Genomic DNA, 20,667 nt, shown 5'->3' with positions numbered 1-20,667 from the left:
CTTTAGTTCCAGACCACAGACGGTGCTCAAGAAGCGATTGCTTCCTTTCTTCTCTCCTATGGGCAGTAGAAACTAGGAGACAGGAGCTGACAGAACATTGGATTCTCATTTGCTAACCTGTTTAATGGGACATGCAATTCCTATCCGTGTAGTCCAGAGGCTGGCCTGTGATAATGTGGGTTCTGTCTGTGTCTACTGAATCAGATTGGTAGAAAGGCGTTCCATCTGTTTGTATAGCTGTCTCTCTGTAACCCTCTCGACAATTAACAAGTAGCCCAAAGGGAAGGAAACTTCCCTTGGTTTTTACTTAGGGCACGTAATAGAAGTCAATCCACAGGCAAGCTACCTGTGTCCACTTTTGGGGCATGGCAGAATAGAAAGAGCCACAGGCTGGAATCAAGGGTCCTGGGCTCCCTCTAGATATTGCCTTGAATGTGCTGTGCCTCAGTTTTCTCATCTGTGAAAAGGGAATAATAATCTCTTCCTCCATAGCAGAGATAGCGTTTGGAATCAGGATGTGAAATGCAGCACCTGGGCGACATTAATATTACTCAAAAGACTGGGTTGGTTTTCAGTTTCCCATGGGGCGCCCATGGTATGTCAGGAGTCCGCATCCTACATCCCACCCCCACCCCTCTGCATGACTTCCGGCTCCTTTGTAAAGCCCTGGAGCTCTGGCAAGGGGCTCTGAAGCCTGCCGGGAGAGAAAGAAGCTCCTGCAGCCAAAGAGCTGCACCTTTTGAGTGAGCTGCTAAACAGAACAATTTATAGGTCAATAAACACGGGCAGATGGACGGCATGGAGTCTACTGCCTGGCTGGAGAGGACCTGGGCTGGCTCCACCCCTGGCGATTCACTGAGGAGGAGGCGGGACTTGGACGGGCGGAGGGTGCAGGGAGCAGGCGCTTCAGGTGCAGACTCTGAGCTGGATCTCCAGCCCCGAGGGAGTGCGCACCTGCCCCCACCTCCATTCTGTGAAGGGGCCATCGAGGCAGGAAACCCAAACCAGAACGATGCTGCAGAACAGGGCAGAAGAGCTCAGCTTCCTGTGCCCTCACCTGGAAGGGAAGCAGCCGCGGGTGCCCAGAAGCCCCCTCCCAGAGCCTGTGCCGAGGCAGGGAGAGCAGGAGCGCTGGTCCTTCTCAGAGACTGGAGCCGCAGCTGGTGTCCCACTTTGAGGGGGCTGTGCCTCTTTAGAAAGACTCATTGGTCAAAGACCCTGTGGGCTGCAGCTCTGCTCTTTTCAAAAAGCACTTTTTATAAAACAAGAGATATTATTTAAGCAAGAGTTGGGAGAAGCCAAAATCCATGTCGCTGAAAGTCTTCTTCCCTCACCAAAGACTGAATCCATGCCCCTGCCAACCCCCACACCCCATACCTAGTTCCTTTAAATGGAGAGCTCCCATGATGCAATTAATATGACTTTGGTGGGGGAATTGGATTTCTAAGCAATCTGCAATCAAAAGCAGGTGTTCCAGTAGTGGAGTGAGAAACCCCAGCTGCTGCCTCCCGCCCTCCAGCCCCATCCCCTACCTGTCCCCATGCAGGACCCAGGGCTGGACTTGAACCTGCTTGCTGCCCCACTGCATGGGGAGTTTTGCAATCTCCTGTCACAGACTTCAGGGCACACCCACCACCCTGACAGCACAGAGCAGGACCCCGGAGTCACGGAGCCAAGCGGAGACCTGCTCTCCCCCTGCCTGTCAGCTGCCTGGTCCGACCATGCTACCATCAGAAGCTGGAGATGTGACACATCTACCTGTATGTCAGTGGCAGGGGGACACCGGCATGTCAGGGCGCAGGCAGCTGATAAGCAGGCCATTTGTTCCTTTTTAGTGGAGTTGGGGGATGCAGCGTAACAGCCGCAAAAAGCACAGAAAGGCTTTCTTCTAAAGCTTAGCCTTCAACCCCTCCATTCAGCATCATGTCAAATCCAATGAGGGGGCAAAAAAAAAAGTCCAGGGAGGGAAAACAGTTTTAGCTGGTGAAGCCACCATTGGCCCCCTTTCTTCAGAGAAGCCCCCCTCTCTCCGGGTCCTTGTGTGATTCACCCACTGTCTGTGTGACTCTGCCAAATCCCAGCAGATGAGGCCAGGAAGGAGACAGGGGTCACATGGTCATCACAGCTTTGTGGCTCTCCTGCCACTTCTCCCTGCCACCCACTTGCCCCATGAGAGGATGTTTGGTGCTTGGCTCAGCGGGACCACCACGGAGCTGCTGAGTGATGCGGAGAGAAGCCAGCCCCTCCACTCAACGCCCACTTTAAGAAGTGTGGGATACACGTTCGCCTTGCTCTCCTCCTCGGGAGGAAACAGTCCTGAATTTGTCTCCTTTGTCATCTACATTCTAGCTACGAAGAGTCCCAGCTACCTACCCAGCCAATAGGCAGAAAAGATGTATTTACTCCAAAAGGCACCAAGTTTAAAAATAGAGAGAATAGATAGCTACCTACAGGGGGTGGTGATTTCAGAGGTCCAGGAAAGCTCGCCCCATGAGCTGACCATTATCTCCCTCAATCGAATGACTAATGGCTTGAAATCCCACCATTAAAGTCTCATTCTTTTGTTTTGGGCGCTGCTCAGCTACAAATACCCAGGTTAGACAATACTCCCAGTCGCCTGGGGCGTTTGAACTTCAGACAGAAGGAGCAGAGATTTTTACTTGAGATGCAATTTTTGGTAGAAGTAAAGAAAGCAAATCTGCACAGGAAGGCGCTTCCCTGAAGGGATGCAGACGGAGGCAGGGCTGGCAGGGGTCGACCTCACCCTCATCAGTGACCTGCCTCCTGGGGAGCTGGGCGGGCTCTGAGGACCGAGGGGTCCACCTTCTGCTTCAGCGAGGATGCACCCTTCTTACCATAGAGATGGCTCTCGGGAGGTGGAAGGGCGAGGCTCAGGGAGAGAGACATGTGGCCACCAAGTTGCCAGGAGAAAGCACTGAGCTTTCCAGAGGCAGGGCAGGGGAGCCACCCCCTGGCGCCCCTCTACCGCCCCCCTGGCAGGATGCTCAGCCTCCCGGTACTACCCACTTGAGCTGAGCGCCTGACAAAGCTCTCAGCCACCCTGGGCATTTGCTGACATATGGCCCCAGCCATTTCCCCTGCTTCCTTTCCTCCGTCTCCGTATAGAATCATATGCGATTAATTGATTTCCTGTCACTCTTTTAGTACAGAAAATTAATTTCAGAGCAACCTTGTTTTCTCAGGGTATGAATCCTGTACACGCAGAGTAATTCAGCTGCTCCATTATTCATGAGGGAAAATAGTGATGGAGAACGCGACGGAGACACCCCAAGGCCACAAACGGATCGTCTGTGTTACCGATACAACAGTATTCCACCGGCACCACTAAATAATTCACACCCACAGCTCCGTCTGGGCCTGCGCACCGCCCGCTCGGGATGTGGCTGGGGAGAGGCCTGGCTGTGACATCTGGGACACTGGCAACAACAACATGCAGAGTCGAAGCCCCCGGGGCCTCGGGATGCTGTGGGCGAAGGAGGCTGGGACCGGGCCCCTTACAGCGTCTCTCACAGCACAGCTCACACGTCTCTAAGAGGGTGACAGATGTGTCATTGGGCCCCTGAGAGGGAAACGTGAAAGCAGGCCCTTTAAACTCCAAATGTAACTCTAAAGAGGGCAAGCAAGACACCCTGGCCATTCAGATTAAGCAGGTCAGCTCATCTCTCTGGGCTTCAGATTTTAAGATTTTCTGTTTGTTTGGCTTTGTCTGTTTTCAGCCTAGCCATTTGTCAACTCATCTGAGGCATTTGTTAAAAACAGAGATTCTTAGACGCAAAGCAAGGCTCTTGAACCAGATCTCCGGTGAGTTCGTGTTTGCCACGAGCTCTCCTTCTCCCAGGGACAGCTGCCCTGGGTGAGGCCCAAGGACCTCTCCACATCTGCCACTCTCCGAGGATCCTAACAGTGAGATGCACCAGCCCACGCCTGTGCAAGGAAGGGCTGCCTCGAAGGGCCCTGGTAACAAACGGAGCAAATGGGAGAAGCAGAGGGAAAGGAACCTGGCCTGGCATGTAACACAGCTCGTCAGCCAGGACTCACGTGGCTGAAGACAGTGAAAGGACATGGGTCTTCGTTGCCTCCAAAAGAAAGACAGAGGCCCCAAGTGCGACATCCAGGCCATCTCAGAATGGACACGTGTGCTGGGCTGGATTCCAAGATGGCCCCAAGATTCCTGCCCTCTGGTGTGCACACCCTGTGGGACACCCTCCCTTGGGTTTGGGCAGGAATTGTGAATAGCATGGGACGTCCTTCCCATGATTGGGTAGCTAATACATTGACTTTAATCCAAAGGGAAATTATCCTGGGTGGGCCTGGCATAATCAGGTGAGCCTTTAAAAGAAGTTAGGCTCAGAGAGACATGCTCCTACTGGCCTGGACCAAGCCAGCTGCTACGTGTGAGACCATCTATGCTGAGTCCCTCTGACTAGAATCTGAGAGGAGCCCCTAGTGGCTGCAAGTGACCTCCGGCCAACAGCTAGCAAGAAAACAGGGACATCAGTCCTACAACCACAAGGAACTGAATTCTGTCAACAGCCCAGATGAGCTTAGAAGAAGACCAGAGCCTCGGATGAGATTACAGCCCACTCACTGACCTTGGTTTAGCCTGATGAGACCCTGAGCACAGAACCCAGATGCCCCCCACCAGGACTCCTGGTGCACAGACACTGGGAGATAATGAATGTGTGTTGTTTTAAGCCACTAACTTGTGGCCATTTAAGTTGTTAGGCAGCAATCCAAAACTAATCTAACATGCAATGAAATAAAAACAATAGGACATGTACCCCTTTACAGTTTACAGGGCACTTCCAAAGCCACCCTGACCCATCTCTGTTCACCCAGTGCTTGCCCTTCACATGGTGCCCGGGAAGTGATCACAGAACAGGTCACCTCATGCTGATAGTCAGGTGATGCCATGGGGCTGAGAGGACAGTTTGGGGTTGTTGGGTTTTTTTGTTTTTTTTTTAATCTCTGTTGTACAGATGGAGAAATTGAAGCCCAAGTAAACTTCTCTGAGGTCATATAAAGAGTCTGTAACAGAAGCAGGGCTCAAGTTCAGGCCTTCTGAGTCCAAGGCCAGCGATCTGGGTTGAAAATGGCCATCCCAGCACCATCGTCTCCAAGAAAAGAAGGTTGTTTTATGCTTGAGTCCCAGGGTCTTAAAAATCTATAAGTCTCTGGGAAAGGAAAACCAGAGTGGTCGGAGTCACCACAGGGTGGTGACTCTCCCTCCTCCCACACGATGAGGGGACAGGGGCCTGGCCCCGAGAGGTCGGCCCTGCTGCAGACTTCGAGTCTGCAGTTGCCCCACTGCCCACACACTTTCCAAGACCTTTCAGCTGAGCCTGTGTGTGCAGCCCAGCCTCCCGCCCTCCCTCGACCCAGCCAGCCTGCTGATCAGCAGGCTTATTGTCATTTGTCATTAACTGTGTCCGGTCAAAGCCAAGCAAAAACTGGGAAAACCGGTTTGCACCCGTGCGCTCTGACTGCTGGTGTTTCTGTGGAGTGTTAGCAGGAAGAAGCCTCCCGAGAGGAGCTGTGAAGGCAAAAAAGAAAAAGTGCAGAAAAGAAGGTGGGAAAGCTACCCTCCCTGACTGCAGACTTCACAACACAGCCACCTGGTACCACTCACCATACGCAGCAGCCCCGTGCAAGGCCCAATAACCTCCTTCCAAATGGTAATAAATCCCCTTGGACCCCAGCACACTTGTAATTTACAACTTGGCTAAAATGAACATTATTTCAAGCTAAGCGTATTCTCAGAGGTGCGGGAGAATGTGGCAGCTTTCCTGCTGACAGAGGAGTTTCTTTTTAAATGTCACTGCATTCGCTTTCATTACTTCCAAATAATTGCCCGGAAAGATCAGCTGCTGGACAGGGCTGCCCACTTTACATCACTGTGAGTCAGTTTCATCAGCATCAAAGGAGCCCCTGGGAGTTGGGTCCAGCCTGGGGCGGGCTCAGTCCTCAGTGGCCGGCTCCTATTGGTCCCTTGGCTGCACGGGAAAAGGTGCCTCCATCATTCTCTGGGGACAGCTCCAGGTAAGACGGAATGTTGCCTCTAGATAGACAACGTGATCTGTCATCACCAGTCCCCATCAAATAGCGTTCTCCTGCATCCTCTGGATTAGAATGTCACTGGCTGCCCAGCCGTGCACATCATGTTTGTTATCCGGGGCTAACTGAAGGGAGTGTATATGCCTGTCTCTCGTGGAAGCTGGCCCTTTGGCCAAGGGAATGGAGTAGCAGGAAGATGTAACTCACTGCAGTTAGGCAGGATACCATCCCTTCTTATTCCCACAGGAATATATTTTGTGGAAAGCCTGCTTTTGATTCTAACACAGTCTTTGCTTCTGGGGCTCTGAGTTTGGTTATCGACTGCTGCATAGCAAACCACCTCCAAACTGGGTGGCTTAATTATTTCTTGTGATTCTGAGGGTTGGCTGGGCCCAGCTGTGTGGTTGTGCTTCTCCATGTGATGTCAGCTGGGGTTTCAGTCATCTGGGTGTTAGACTGGGCTGCAGGTACCAGTGGGCTCACTCACACATCTGGCGCCTTGATTTGGAGGGTAGGAAGACCGGACTCCGTTGGGCAGGTGGACAGCTGGGCCTTTCTCTCTGTCCATCACATGGTCACAGGTCTTTTCTATCTCCATGTGGCGTTTCCACATGGTCTCTCCTCGTGGCTTCTGCAAGTCACCTGGACGTCCATGTGGCTGAGGACTCACAAAAGCACAGAAGTAAAAGCTCCCAGGACTAACACTGGGTCATTTTGCCACATCACACTGGCTAAAAGTGAGCCACGAGGCTATCTCGGATTAAACACGGAGGGGCAAAGACAAGGGCGTGAACCCTGAGAAGCAGGATTCATGGGGGCCCATCTTTGGAGACTTAGCTCTGAATCAGGAAGACAGAACAGAGACAAGCAGGAAGGCACATCTCCTCTGTGCAATCTGCCCAAGTAACTGCCATCGCTCTGGAAGACGGTAAATATAACAAGTTCCTTAGGGAGTCTCCGCTCATTGGGATATAAGCGTGAAATAGTTTTATTTCTTCCCATCACTGCCTCAAATTGTGATGCATTTAATGTCCCTCTCCTGTAAGCGAATGACGTCCCAAGCAGCTGCTCCGACGTGCTAGTCACGTCCACTGATTAAAATCGCCCAGTTCAGCATGTTTGAGTCATTAGGGAACTATTTTCTTTGGGTGTGATTATGGTTTGGCGATTATAAAGGAGAACAGCCTTCATTTTGAGAGACATTTAGGGGTGAAGTGTCACGACATCGCAGTTTACTTTGAAACTGACAGGTGGATAGACAGACAGACATGCGCACAGGCCAACTAGTCACGGACAACGAGTGAAACTCGGGGTGGTCCGAGGGAGGTTCATCCTTCTAATCGTTCGACACGTCTGCATTTTTTTTAATTTACATAATTAAAAAGTTGAAGAAGAAATCCAGTCCACTTGACCACTTCAATTTTACGTTGAATTTAAAGTGATTCCTCTTCCCCGTCTTTGGCACAACCTGACGCCGGAGGAACTCGAAACCCACTGTGTTGGAGGCAGAAGCGTCCTCCTGGTCTGTGTGTGACTGTAATTGCAACCGCGCTGGCTTTGGGTGACTCCTCTCATCAGCGCTGACGGGAGTTACTCCTCCTCGCGGGGCACGTGCTGGCATTTGGGGAGGCTCCTGCAGGTCCCCCACCGTCCTTTGCCAGGTGAGCCCCATCTCCGGCTCTCCCTCCTCCACACCATCCCCCTCTTCTCTTGACACCCCTAGTCCACTTCCAAATTTCTTGCTCCTGGGTCCCTTTCTTGAGGATTATCTCTTTCAAGTGAGACGCGGGCACTGTGGCCAGGCCAGGAGACTCCACTGGGCCACCTCGGCCGAAGAAGAATTTGCAGAGCCAGCGGGGTGGGGGGTGGGGGACAGCCTACTGCACGGCTGTCCCTTCTCGAAGCCCGCACTGTCTCCAATTCTTTCGCTCGTTCTGAGGCAAGCCTGTGAGTCCCCTTGGTAAGACATCCACCCGGGGAATGAAAAGGTGAGCAGTGTTTATAAATGGGTCCTCCTTACTTGGTTTGTGAGGAAAACAGGGGGTGGAACCTCCCATTTCCTCCCTCTTTCACTAAACACCGTGCTCCCCACAAAGCAGACATCTACCCCCTCCTGGCCCCCAGTTCTCTCCTTCCACGGACTGAGGTTCAGTGGTGCAGAGGGCCATTGATGACTGTCGGGGTGGGGGTGTCAATATTGACTGCCCCTTCACAGGAAGCTGTGGGAGAAGGTTCAAGCCAAACTTAGTTTCCTCTCATTAAAATGTGGGATTTGTTGCCTCCTCTCTTCAGCTGTGGACCTTAATCATTGATCTGGGGGCAATGGGAAAAAAAGACTCTACTTCCTCTTACAGAGGCATAAATATGGTTAATGTATCTGGGCTTAGAAAACCCGGCTTACAGACAATTCAGCTACCAACTTGCTGTGTGACCTTGATCAATCACTTAGCCTCTCTGGTCCCTAGGGCTGGTTGGTAAGGGCTCACCAACTGGTCCAGTAGGTTTCCAAATGGGTGTTACAGACTTCTGGGGCTCCTGAGAGGTCCTTTAGAGGCACCGCAAATATTGCCATGCACCTGACCGAACAGCAAAGAGTCTGCTCGGCCAGGGAATTAGTACTTCACTCCTAACCTATTTCTTACACTGCAGTTCCAGGTACGATTTTCATTTCATTTCGAAAAAGAGTTTTGCTCCAAAAATATTTGCAAGCTATTCATCAGTCCAACTGCCTCATTTGACTGCCACCAAAATCCCAGCCTCTGAGGAATGGTTGATGTCTGATGGGCTGTCAGGGCCATTTAACATACCACTGGTTCTCTTCCTGAGAACCAGACGAGAAAGTGGTCCCCAGATTGCAAGCAGAGAGAGGAATCTTTTGAAATGTCATGTCCAGGGGAGACTCGCTCCCTGCTTTGGTCTGCTGCGCATGTGTGTGTGTGTGTGTGACTGTGTGTACCTCCCCCTCAGTCTGCCTATTGTTGGGAGGCAGGATTAAATTTAAAACTGCACAAGACATCTGAGGCAGGGTAATCAATCACTTCATCACTGCCACTGCAGATGAAGGGAGCGGCGGGACAGGGCTGAGGATGCAGGAACATGGATAAGAGTCCCCAGCAGAAATCGAAACTTGCTTTGAATGAAGCTCAGGGCAGTCCCCAAACATCTGGTGTCCTGGGAGAGCCTGGAGGGGAAGGGTTCTGGAAGGTCTTCTTCAGTTGGAAGCAAAGCTCATTCTTCACACACAGGATCTCGAAGAGGTCACTGGGCATCTGTCTGCTGAATCACCCAACCAGGACCCAACCACATCCTGTGTGGAGTCCAGGATGTCCCTTTACTGCTGGAGCAGCAGGGTGTCAGGAGCTGGGAGGGCCCCACTGTCACCCGGTCGGGGTCCTCCCAGAGGCCACCAGGGCCAGGCTCTGGCAGGGGGACTGCAATCTGTCAGCTCTGAGTGGCATCAGCAAAGTCCACGTTCCTGTGTCCCGTGTCCTCTGCATAAATGCAATTTCCCCAAATGTCAGGAGGAAGGCATTACAGATAAAACATTGTGTGTGTCTTTGACCCAGTAAGTGCCGAAATCACAGACCTCGTTATTCTGACACGAGAGAATGTTCTCTTTCTCTCTCCCAGTGCGGGCTGACTGCCGCTGTTTTCCTAGCTACGGACCTAATTGCCAAAGGTGCTAACCCACCGCAGGAAAACAGGCCTCACCTACTGCCTACCCTGAACTAAATGCCAGCTCTCCTTGTGTGACCAAAAGAAAAAAAAATCTTAAAGGCAGCTCACAACAGGACATTGAGGTGCAAGTATCTTTGATCAGAACTTTACTGGGAGACTGAAGAACAAATAGACTTGACCTTGAATCACCCTCTATGACTCCTCCTGGCACCCGACTTTTGGTGCTCGGACAGTCTGGATGCTGGGGTAGAAACAAGAATTATGGGGTGGGGGAGTGATATAGCTCAGTGGTAGAGAGCGTGCTTAGCATGCATGAAGTCCTGGGTTCAATCCCCAGCCCCTCTGTTAAATAAATCGATAAATAAAAACCTAATGACTCTCCACCAAAAAAAAAAAGGAAAAAGGAAAAAGACTATGAACATGCAGGAACAAGCCTGGGTTTGAACTCTACTCCCAATACTTTTTATCTGTGTGCCACACTCCAAGTGTCAATCCTCTTCAGTTTTATCTTCTCATCTCTAAAAATAAAGGCTGCTGTAGGATGGATATAAGGAATAAAGAGAGACTGGGTGCAAAGATGTGTGGCAAATGATTGGTGCTGAAAACATTTGCCAGAGTCAAATCTGCAGTTCCACATCAGGATGTCTTCAGTGCATCAGCCATTCACTCAACAAACAAAGAAGTATCTACTGAGCCCTCTGATCTTGACGCCAGATGACCTGGGCTCACCTAATACTTGTTGAATGAATGAATTGCTTTTCAGCCATCGCTGGGTGACTTCGGGCCAGTCCCTGAATTGCTCTCACTGTTTCACAGCCTCTAAAACACAGGGTTAGGCGGGATTCTCTTGAGGCAGCCGTCCAGTTTTGACGCTGCGTTAGGTGAGTGGCCCGTGTCGGGGCACAAAGGGATTTAAGATAGACTTCCAGCTCTCCCAGGTCTTGGCATCTAGTCAATGAGATGAGGTGGGCCTGCACTGAATGTGGCGGATGACTGAAGGTAGGGTGCGAGGAGCACAGGTAAGGGGTAAGTGGTCCAGGCGTCCAGAAGAGAAGGGAGGGCTGGTGGTTGGAGGAACAGAGGCCAGGCCTGCACCTCGGAGGAAAGATGGACTCCTTCTGGGCCAGGTGTGAGAAAATGCAGAGTGCAAGCTGGAATAAGCACATTCCTTGGAATTTCAGCTAAATTCAAGTCGAAGCAGGGGCAGTGCTTGCAATGCCAATGGAAGCCTTACAGAGTCTTCCTGAAAGGTCCCTCCCCACGTCTGTCCCTTCTCTTTCCAGACTCCCTCCAGGCTTCAGGGCAGAGCACCAGAAAGCCATCAGCACCGGGCAGCCTGACCTCTTCATTCTGACCTCCCTGCTGGGATTACAGGTGCCCTGCCTTCCCCACCCAGCTGGGGCCCGCCTTCTCCTTCCTAACATGAAGACGAACAAAGGAAAACATATCAATTGAGTTTTTCTGATGATAAAAATAATACTGTTTTGCATTCATTGTGAACTTTGGAAACTATAGACAAGTATAAAGAAGGTAATAATCACCAGTGGTAAATACAGATGATAGAGAGATTCAGAACTGGAAATACCATTTCACATTTTGTTTGTTTTCACATAAGATCCCATTGTGAGAACTTCCCCATGACCTTAGAGCATTATTTGAAAGCATGGTTATTACTGACTGCATAATATTCCAGTGAATGAATTTAACCATAAATTACCTAACGACTCCCCTAGTGTTGGACATTGTGGTTATTTCTGATTTTTAGCTATTATCAATTACGCTGCAATGAACATCCTGTACATAAGTCTCGTCCTATGATTGTTTCCTAGGGTTAAATTCCTAGCTATGGAATTTCTTGGTCAAGGTGTGTGTATGATTTAAGGCTATTTATTTCTATCTTTCCAAATGCTCCCCAGTTCACTGATTAGCTAATACAATATTGCTAATTATTAAAGTGTCTCTTCACGATGGTATGACTTATTTCCCCAACTAGACTGTGAGCAAGAAGGCAAGAACCAATTACCCAGGGCACCTTGCATATAGGTCAAGGGATGAGTGTTGAGTGAACAAATAAGGACCACCAGAATCTCAGGGAGTCTTCTCCCATCACAGGGAGCGTTCAACAGGCCTCACTTCGATATCCATCCCAGGCAGCTGAGTTGCTCCAGTGCCAGAAAGATCTCATGATTACTTGGTCTTGCCTACGAAGCAATCCCACACCATAACTTTTAGGTCCTGGTGATTTCAATCTCAGCCTGAAAAAAAGCTTCCTGACAGCCCGAGTTCCCCCTGAAAACAGTGCGCTTGCCTGAAATGTGGTGAGTGATGGCCATGTGACAGGAACGCAGCTAAAGGGGGTCATCCTGAGATGAAATTTAAGGACCATCCAATCCTGAGATGCAGCGATTCCTTTCATTATTGACAATCTCGTAACCCCAAAGTGGGGTTGTCTACACCAAGGGCTTTCTTGATGAAAGCTTAGACTGGATGGCAGACTCCCTGACCAGCTCCACAAGCGACGGAAGTGGATTGAGAGCTAAATCAATGATGTTCACAAACCGAAGGTGCCTATTAAATCTTTCTTCCCAGTACCAGTGTAAATCTTCTAAAACGGCTCCGATAGTTCATTGCATCTGTGGCTCTCCTGCAGGAGTGAGTGAGTGGTGTGTCTTCCACATGTTAAATTCCCCCAGGGGAGTCTCCGCCCACAGAGGACCAGAGGGCATTGCATGGAGGGCAGGGAGCAGACCCTTCCTGGCTGAGGACGTCCCCCAGGTGGAGCCATATCATGACTTGAGGACGCGCAGCATAATCTCACTAACTGGAACTAATTAAAGCCAAATGAAGGAATGTTATCAATTCATTTCAAAAAATCATTGACTGATGTAAGAGAAATTCCGCATAACTGCTTGGAAGTACCAGTAACCACAGCCAAGTTAATGACTTGCTTATCTCGAAGTTCCCGGAAGCCTGCTCTGGGGCAGAAGTATGTTGTAGGCAGTGCACCAAATTTCAGGTAAGTGGGTGTCTGGGATGTGTTACTGGGGTTCCGCTTATAAAAAGCTTATTCTCCTATCTTTTTCTCAAGTAATCTCTTCCAGTTTACTTAAATTCAGGCTTATTTGCACCACCTGGAATCTACAAGTGAAGGTAGACTTGGAAGCGCTCCTCTCTCACTTGTCATAGCTCTGAGTTGAGGTCAAAGTTATGGTTGTACTAAGCCTTTGAAGGAAATGCAGGACTTTCCCACTGTTTCTAGGGGTGGCCTGGAGGACGAGGACCATATCCTCTGTCTCCCCAGCTTTACCGGAAGAGAGAGGCAGAGAAGGATGCTATTGAAGTGGTGCTCTTAATCCCCAGGAGGCAGAGAGATGATCAAAGTACAAAAATGCCATGGCCATCCTGAATCCTGAATCCCGTGAGCAGAGGGATGAGCTGGCAAGGGACCGGGGTGGAGGGGATGAGGTGGGGGGGGGGGAGCTTTGTTTCTGTTAATTAATAACCACCTCAGCTGTTCACCTGCAGGAAAGGTGAGGACAAAACACATCTCAAGCTTGGACCGTTTCAGGTGACTCTTGGGGCTCTTGTGTTTCAGCATCGTATTACCTTTGTCCCGCCCCGACTTACACCATCTGGAAATGAGTGATGTGCTCTGGACGGCAGTTTGGCTGCCGTTTCCTCCAAGTCCAAGCCCCCAGGGGACTCCTGATTCTCCTGCCCAGCGGCTCAGCCTCCTGGTCCTCCTCAGGTCCATGCCAGGATATTTAGGGAGTGAGATTCGATCGATTCCCCATTTTTCCCACCTTTCATTCCACCCCACCCCGCACCCAGGCACCCACAACATGTTCATTAATGAGTGCGTTTAATCAAGTTTATGAAGTCTCTTTATTATCAATAACCCTAATCGCTCTTAATTGCTGCATCATTAGTTCGGCCACGCTGAACAGCGGCAGCTAGGCGGAGCAGTAAATGACAACGCCAGAAAAATGACTCGCTGCCTGAAAGGCTGGGAGGAAGGAACTGACAGGAGAAGAAGCAAAGGGAGGAGAGAAGAGACTTTGAGCAGTGAGCGAGCGAGCGTGCAAGGCGGCTGCCGCTGGGCAAAAAGGGGGGGAGGGAGATGCCATTAAGAGGTTCGGCCAGGTGTAAAGATGCCGGCGAGCCAGTTTGCGTATTTCTAAACTTTGGGGAGCTCTGCATCAGCCGTGTGAGTGAACGTTCTGCTTGACAAAAGTTGATGTTATGTTAATATCTAGCACCTGCCACCCTCGGGGATCTCCAAGCCCTCTGCAAACTCCGTCGTGTTCCAAGCCAAATGCTAGGAGGATGCGACATGAAGGATGCACCTTGTCGTTGGGAAAGCAGCAAGGGGCGGCCCGCTGCAGGTCTTTGTCAAGACACTCACTCTCCTACCTTTACGTGTTCTTGAAGGCTCTGCTCAAGCCAAGGAAACCACCGGGACACCTCAGGCCAGAAAGCGGTGGCCAGCGGTATGTACCTCATATTGCATTAACCTCCCGGAGAGCCCGGAGATTTAAGACCCTGCTCAAATGCAACCTTCACTCATGAGGTTGTCTTAAGTCTCTTCACGCTTCTTCTGCCTCATTTTCCATCCCATAAAGTAGATCGAATGATACCCATGGCCAGCCAAGTTCAAATGGACGCTTGGAGCAAATGAGATTACGTGGCGGGAAGGACTGTGAGAAACAGTTGGGGTACCTGCTAATGGGAATCTCTGCTTTCTGGGGCTCTCCATCCTTGTAGTTGTCCCTCTGCTGTTTGCTTCAGCTTTGCCAGGTATGAAAATCTCCTTAATTAGATGTCACCAGGATGGAAGTCAGAATCCTGGAGGCACAAAACTCTTCTGATCTCCCATCTCTAGAATTTTCTTCTGAGCTCCACCCCCTCGCCAAGATGCAAACCAGGCTTTCTACCTCCGCCACTTAAGCATTCATGGTGAGTGTTCAGGTTCGTTGCTTACCTCTACCAGTAAGAGTTCACTGGAAAAATGCTTACAATACCTACTGGGTAACAGGCACAGCTATCAGCGTGACCCTGTCTTGAAGGAGCTCATGGCTTAGTAATGAACTTAAGTAACTCATATAACTGTGCCCCAAGTCTGCTCACCATGATGCTAAATATTCCATTGACAGATGCTCTCTGTACTAAATAACCAAACAGTGCCTCACCCTTCTTCCCATCCCTTTTATGTCCTCCCATCTCAGGGCCCCTCCTGCAAAGCCTCTCCATGGGCAAACCCTCCCTGAGAGGTTCCCTGCCAGCCCCTCTGAAGCCATAGAACTGGTTTCCTCTCTTCAAGTGGGCACCAGCCCTGCCACGGCTGGTGGAGCCAGCTTGCCTGACTTAGGATGTCACATATCTGTGACTTCTCATATCACAAACTCACCAAAAAAAAAAAAAAAAGAGAGAGAGAGAGAGAGAGATTTGTTAAAGAACACATATGTGCGTCTGTTGTTGGGACCCAGCCCTGAATGAGTCACCCATCAACCCAAACACTGATGCTCATGACTAATGCTGCTCAGGCTCCAGGTAAGTTTTTCTCCATCTCTTTGTCCTCCAAAGACAAGGATGCTGTGCCCAAATGCCACAAAGGTTTGCGGGCTGTGCCACCACTAGCCTCAGGGGCTGGCCCTGCTTTGGACCCTAGAGATGACTTGAGGGTCAGAAGGTCTTAGCTGGGAGTGAGCACCAAGGAATCAATTAACCAGTCTGATGCTTTTAAATAGCAGGCATATTGCACATCCTTGCATAAGGCAGTATTGTCTCCCAGGAGAGACAAGCGTACACTTTCTTGCTGCTTTTCATGTTCCAACCCATCGTTCTGCAGGTATCGTGGAATTTACAAGAGCTGCGTGTGGCAGCTGAAGAATATTTGGCATTATTAAACAACTTACATGACTTCACATTTATATGCCTATATCTAACTTTAAACGAGTAAAGCGTGGTAACAACTCTTCACATTTCCAAATGGATCTAGATATTGCTCTAAAAGACGGTGGAAATCAAGATGTAAGTGATACCCACGTATATGAAGAAAGTAATATACTCTGTAATATTTTCTGACCCAAGGATAATTTATCACGTGTGACCCACTTCAGCGTTTGAACAGGACAGGTAAAATTCATATTGATTTCTGAATCTCTGTATTGTTTTAAGGCTGATATTAATAGTTCCAGTTGCCACTGCCTCAGCCAAGACAAATTTCTCCAAATTGAAATTAATAAAAGGTTTCATAAGAACTACAATGACTCCAGAAAGTTCGTCTGTTTTGGCGTCGGCAATGCAACGAACGCTAAGTTGTGTGGATATCTGAATTATAACAATATGATTAGTATTTAATTGAAATAAGAACAAGAAAAATAAATTTTATGGAGAAAGTACGTAACTATTATGAATTAAGAATGTCTTTTTTTAAATCACTCCTGCAGAAACCATGTGCCCATCAACAGAGCACAGAGACATGTATGATCACAAATTCAGCCATCTTTGCTATTTCCCAGCCTCAAGTCAAACAAAACTACTGTTTTACCCATGTTTGAAGGTATGTTTATCAAGATGGAAGGATGGAATATTTTCGTTTGAGCAGTGCATTTGTTCAATTTGTATCATTTGTATATCGAGCTTTGTCACCCTCTATTTTCACTCGTGCCCTCAGCCCTGAAAATGTTAGATGCAGGCTGGTTAATCCCTGATGTTAATTCATCAAGGTTTGACTTGGTTGTATGTATTAAAACAAATCCCTAACTGGTAGACCTTTAGGTCAGTTTAAATCCTTTGCTATTATGAATAATGTATCAGTTAACAGTGCATATGGATCTCTGCAAACTAGTGAGATTATTTCCATAGAATAAATATATAGATGTGTAATTGCCAGGTCAAACGGAATGCCCATTTCTAATTTGATACACATGGATAGGCGGCCTTTCCAGATGGCTGAGCCAACCAATTTATACCCTTGCCAGAAGCATATGTTTCTGCACACTCTCAAAACATAAATGTTACTGTTGTTTCTAAGAGGTTAAAAAGTGGGATCTCACAGATTTCATATGAATTCCTTTTGATTAGTGGAAAATCTTTTCTTACATTTATTGGAAATTCATTTTTATTTTTCTGTGAATCATCAATTAGCTTCCTTTCATGGCTATTTACCTGTTTCTTATTGATGTGTAAGAGTAATTTATATATTGTGATTGCTGAATCTTAGCCTCACACACGTAATACATTTTTTCCAGTTTGCAGGTTGTCTATTAACTGTGTTAATGATGTCTTTTGATGTGGAAAAGTGTACAATTATTGTGTAATCAAATCTGTCGATTTTTTAAAGGTTTCCAGCCTTGATATAATTTTTCAGGAACTCTTTAGAAAGATCTGCTCCCTCACTGAGATTATAGAGTTTCCGAGTTTCCTATATTTTATAATAGCATTTAAATCCAAATCCTTCTGGAATTAACTTTGATAAATTAATTAATTTATCAACTGTGCCAATGAAATATCTTCTAATTACTGTAACTTCATAGTATATTTGACAGATAGCAAAGCAAACCCTACCATCATTATTTCCCTCTTTGCAAAATCTATGAACCATTTTTCTGTATTCACTCTTCAGATGAACTTTAGAATCAATTTGTAAAGTTCAAAAATATCCCACTGAGCTTTTGAATGGCATTCCGTAAGTTAATAGATTAATCTGGGATAAAAGGCATATGTATGAGAATGAATATTTCCAACAAGAATATGGTAAGTTTCTCAATGTTTTCAGTTATTTTCTTGGCTCATTCAATAGCATTGCATACTATTTGTATATAGTTCTCCCATATTTCATGCTTTTGTTAATTTCCAGCCACTAGTTACGTTTGCAAATAGGATTTTTCCCCCATTCTGTGACTCCAGTTGGTTATTCTTAATGCATAAGAAAACGATTGATTTTTATTTTATGCAGCCAATTTACTGAGCTCTCAGTAGTTCCTCTTTTGACTTAGATTTCCTAGGTTTACAATAATACTGTAATCAGTAATGAATTTTGCAGGGCCCTTTACAATATTTATCTTTTATTTACTTTTCTTGTATTATTTCTTTGGCTAAACCTCAGGAATAACAACTGACTGACAGCAGTATCAGAGCAGACTTGATTTGGCCAATGCAGCTTTCTTACTGTTTACTGTTTACAGTTTTTGTTCTATTTTTTACATATTTTTGAGTCAATTTTGGACATTTTCTGTTTCGCAGGGTGAGAAAAATCATTACCTAGATTTTCAGATTCATTGGGCTCATGTTGCAGATAATATTTCCTTAACATTTTTAATGTTTAATTTGAAAATATTTGTGGCGATGCACTGTGGTGGGCTGAGTACTATCCCCCCAAAAGATGCCCACAGTCCTTCCTAATCCCCAGAAACTGACTGTTCCATGACAAAAGGGACTTACACATGTGATTAAATTAAGGATCTTGAAGTGGGGAGAGTATCGCGGACTGACCAGGTGAATCCTATATGCAGTCACGACAGTCCTTATAAAAGGGGGGCAGGAAAGTCAGAGGAGGAAGCGGGAGATGTAATGACCGAAGAAAGAGGTCAGAGTGATGTACTGAAGCGGTCACAAGAGAAGGGATATAGAGGAGCCTCCAGAATCTAGAAGCAGCAAGGAAACAGACTCTCCCTTAGAGCCTCCGAAAGCAGCCAGTCCCACCCGCACCGTCACTGCAGCCTCTTATCCATTTCTATTGAATCAGGAGTCCAAGAACCCTAGTCAGTAACAATGATATCCTTCCTGGTACCAGGCAAGTTGGCGTCATGGAAAGAGCTTGGAACCAGACAGACCTGGGGTGGACTCTCACCTGTGGCCTAGGTCTAGCTCTGATGTCTTGGGCCAGTCGTTTAGGGTCTGTGAGCCTCATTCTTATCACACTTAAAACAAGGACAATAATCTTCACCCCCTAGGGTCAACAGTCACACTAGACAAACAGTATGGAGTTGGGGGGGAGATGGAGAAAGTGAGAGGGTGACGGGAAAGCCAGACAGTGTTATTTTCCATCTTCACTCCCCAGAGGGTCTGGCCCAGGCTGGAAATGCCTGTGTGTGTGGAAGGAGGGACAACGGGGAGATAAAAATCTTGGGCAAACAAAACGTGGACAAATCAGGATGGTAATGTACCAAACTCTAACACACTCAGCCATGAACCTTTGGGAATTGCCCAGCACACAGATGTGACCTTGTTACTGAAGACGGATCAGTGCAAGTGGAAACCCGGCAGCAGGGTTGTGAAGATGGGAGGTTTTGCACGGACACTGACTACCTGAGCTCTGGGCATCGCAGGCCCGGGCGTGGACGGTATCACTGTTGCGGTGAGCTTTCTGCTACTGCACATCCCTGCATCAACCGACAGGCAAGCGTAGATGCTCCTGCCTTACGTGGGGCCCGGGGATGCAGGTTAGGCTACGTGGGTTAAAGCAACAGGTGATGATCTGCACAGGATGCAGGATCCGGAGACAAGTGCAGGTGAGCATCCTGGCTCCCGGGACACACTGAAGATACAGTGTGGGCTAAAGCCAAGAGGAGCCCAGGGAGCCCACTTCTTCTCTGACAAGCCTGCAGGGCGCGTGCTGCTCACACGTGCCTCTAACAGATGCGGTCATCCGCAGCCCCTGTTTTTTATTTTGGTCTGTGGTGTCTCCAAACTATATCCCTCTTCACTTCCCAGGGTCCAGTCACCTTGAGAAAAATGTGTCAACGCTAAGACACATGCACTGTGGCTGGCGCTCCAGAAAGTGATAAAAGATTTTAAAGTGGCTGGAAGGCACCCCTCAGATCCACCATTGCCAACTTGCAGTGGGTACCTAGCCATCCGCTAACCTGCAGATGCCCCTGGGCGAACCAGGCATTCACCTGCTCCACTCCTACAAGAGGAAGTGAGGATGTTTAGAACTACTTGCAGTGGCCAGGAGAATGAGGAGGCATTGCTTCCTGAGACAGAATGGCCAGGACTCCTGTGACCGGATGCAGAGGGGCACAGCTGGGTCTAGACTGCGGTGGGCGTGGAGCCCGATGCTCTGTCTCAGCCCCTCCTCCATCATTCCCATCTCGCTCCTCCCCCAAGGTGCCGGGGAAGAGAAATGACCCCGCTAAGAACCAGGCAGCAATATCAGAAAACATACCACAGGTGACTATTTCAAAGGAATTGAAAAAGGTGACATTTTCCATTACGGCCCAGCGTGTCGGCTCAGATTTCCCTTTACTTAACCACAGGCTCTCCTCCACCACCCGTGGCCTTTTGACTTCACTTCTAATGGGTTCTGCAGAGGAGCCTCAAGGAGAGGTTTTGTCTTGCTGACACATCTTATTTTCACTCTTGTTGGCATGGAGAAGGCTACTTTGTTTACGTCCGATTCCGGCTGGGCCACCACGGGGCCCCGGCTGATGAACTGAAATGGCTAGAAGATTGCTCCCAGCTCAGTGAGCCACCTGCCAAAAGGCCCACCCTCTCCTGCCCCTGCAAGCACACCCTGACACCCCCAGGATGCTTCCGGTCCTCAAGTACCCTGGAGAGTGTGCTTTGTACAAACAGCCATCACTAAAACCTTGTACCTGGATGAGAGTAGAAAGTAACCAGCACATGTAATGTTCTCTCCCCCAGAAGCTTGTTTCCAGGCCAAGGACCTGGTGCTACGGCGGAAAGCAGATGTGTGTTGGAACCGAGAAGAGTCTGGGTTTTATCCACTCATCCAACAAGACGTCTATCTGGTGACCACCACGGACCAGACACTCCTCCAGGTGCCGGCAACCTGCCAGGGACCAGCAGCCCAAACGATGCAAAGGCCCTGCTTGCGCGGGAGCCACATTCTACTGGGCTGAGAACCAACAACCAACCAGCAACATCAGGCCAATGACATCACCCCTC

At 48.6% G+C, this 20,667-nt stretch overlaps 1 long non-coding RNA gene across 9 annotated transcripts in view; it reads right to left on the bottom strand.

Moving 5' to 3' along the window:
- LOC116660102 overlaps nt 1-20,667 on the bottom strand; it is a 338,126-nt gene that overhangs the window by 222,643 nt on the left and 94,816 nt on the right. The window lies entirely within an intron of this gene.

Source organism: Camelus ferus, chromosome 26, assembly GCF_009834535.1.
Source record: "Camelus ferus isolate YT-003-E chromosome 26, BCGSAC_Cfer_1.0, whole genome shotgun sequence".
Classification (NCBI taxonomy): Eukaryota; Metazoa; Chordata; class Mammalia; order Artiodactyla; family Camelidae; genus Camelus; species Camelus ferus.
The sequence above is the reverse complement of the archived record's forward strand: the minus strand, read 5'-3'. Positions and strand labels throughout refer to the sequence as shown.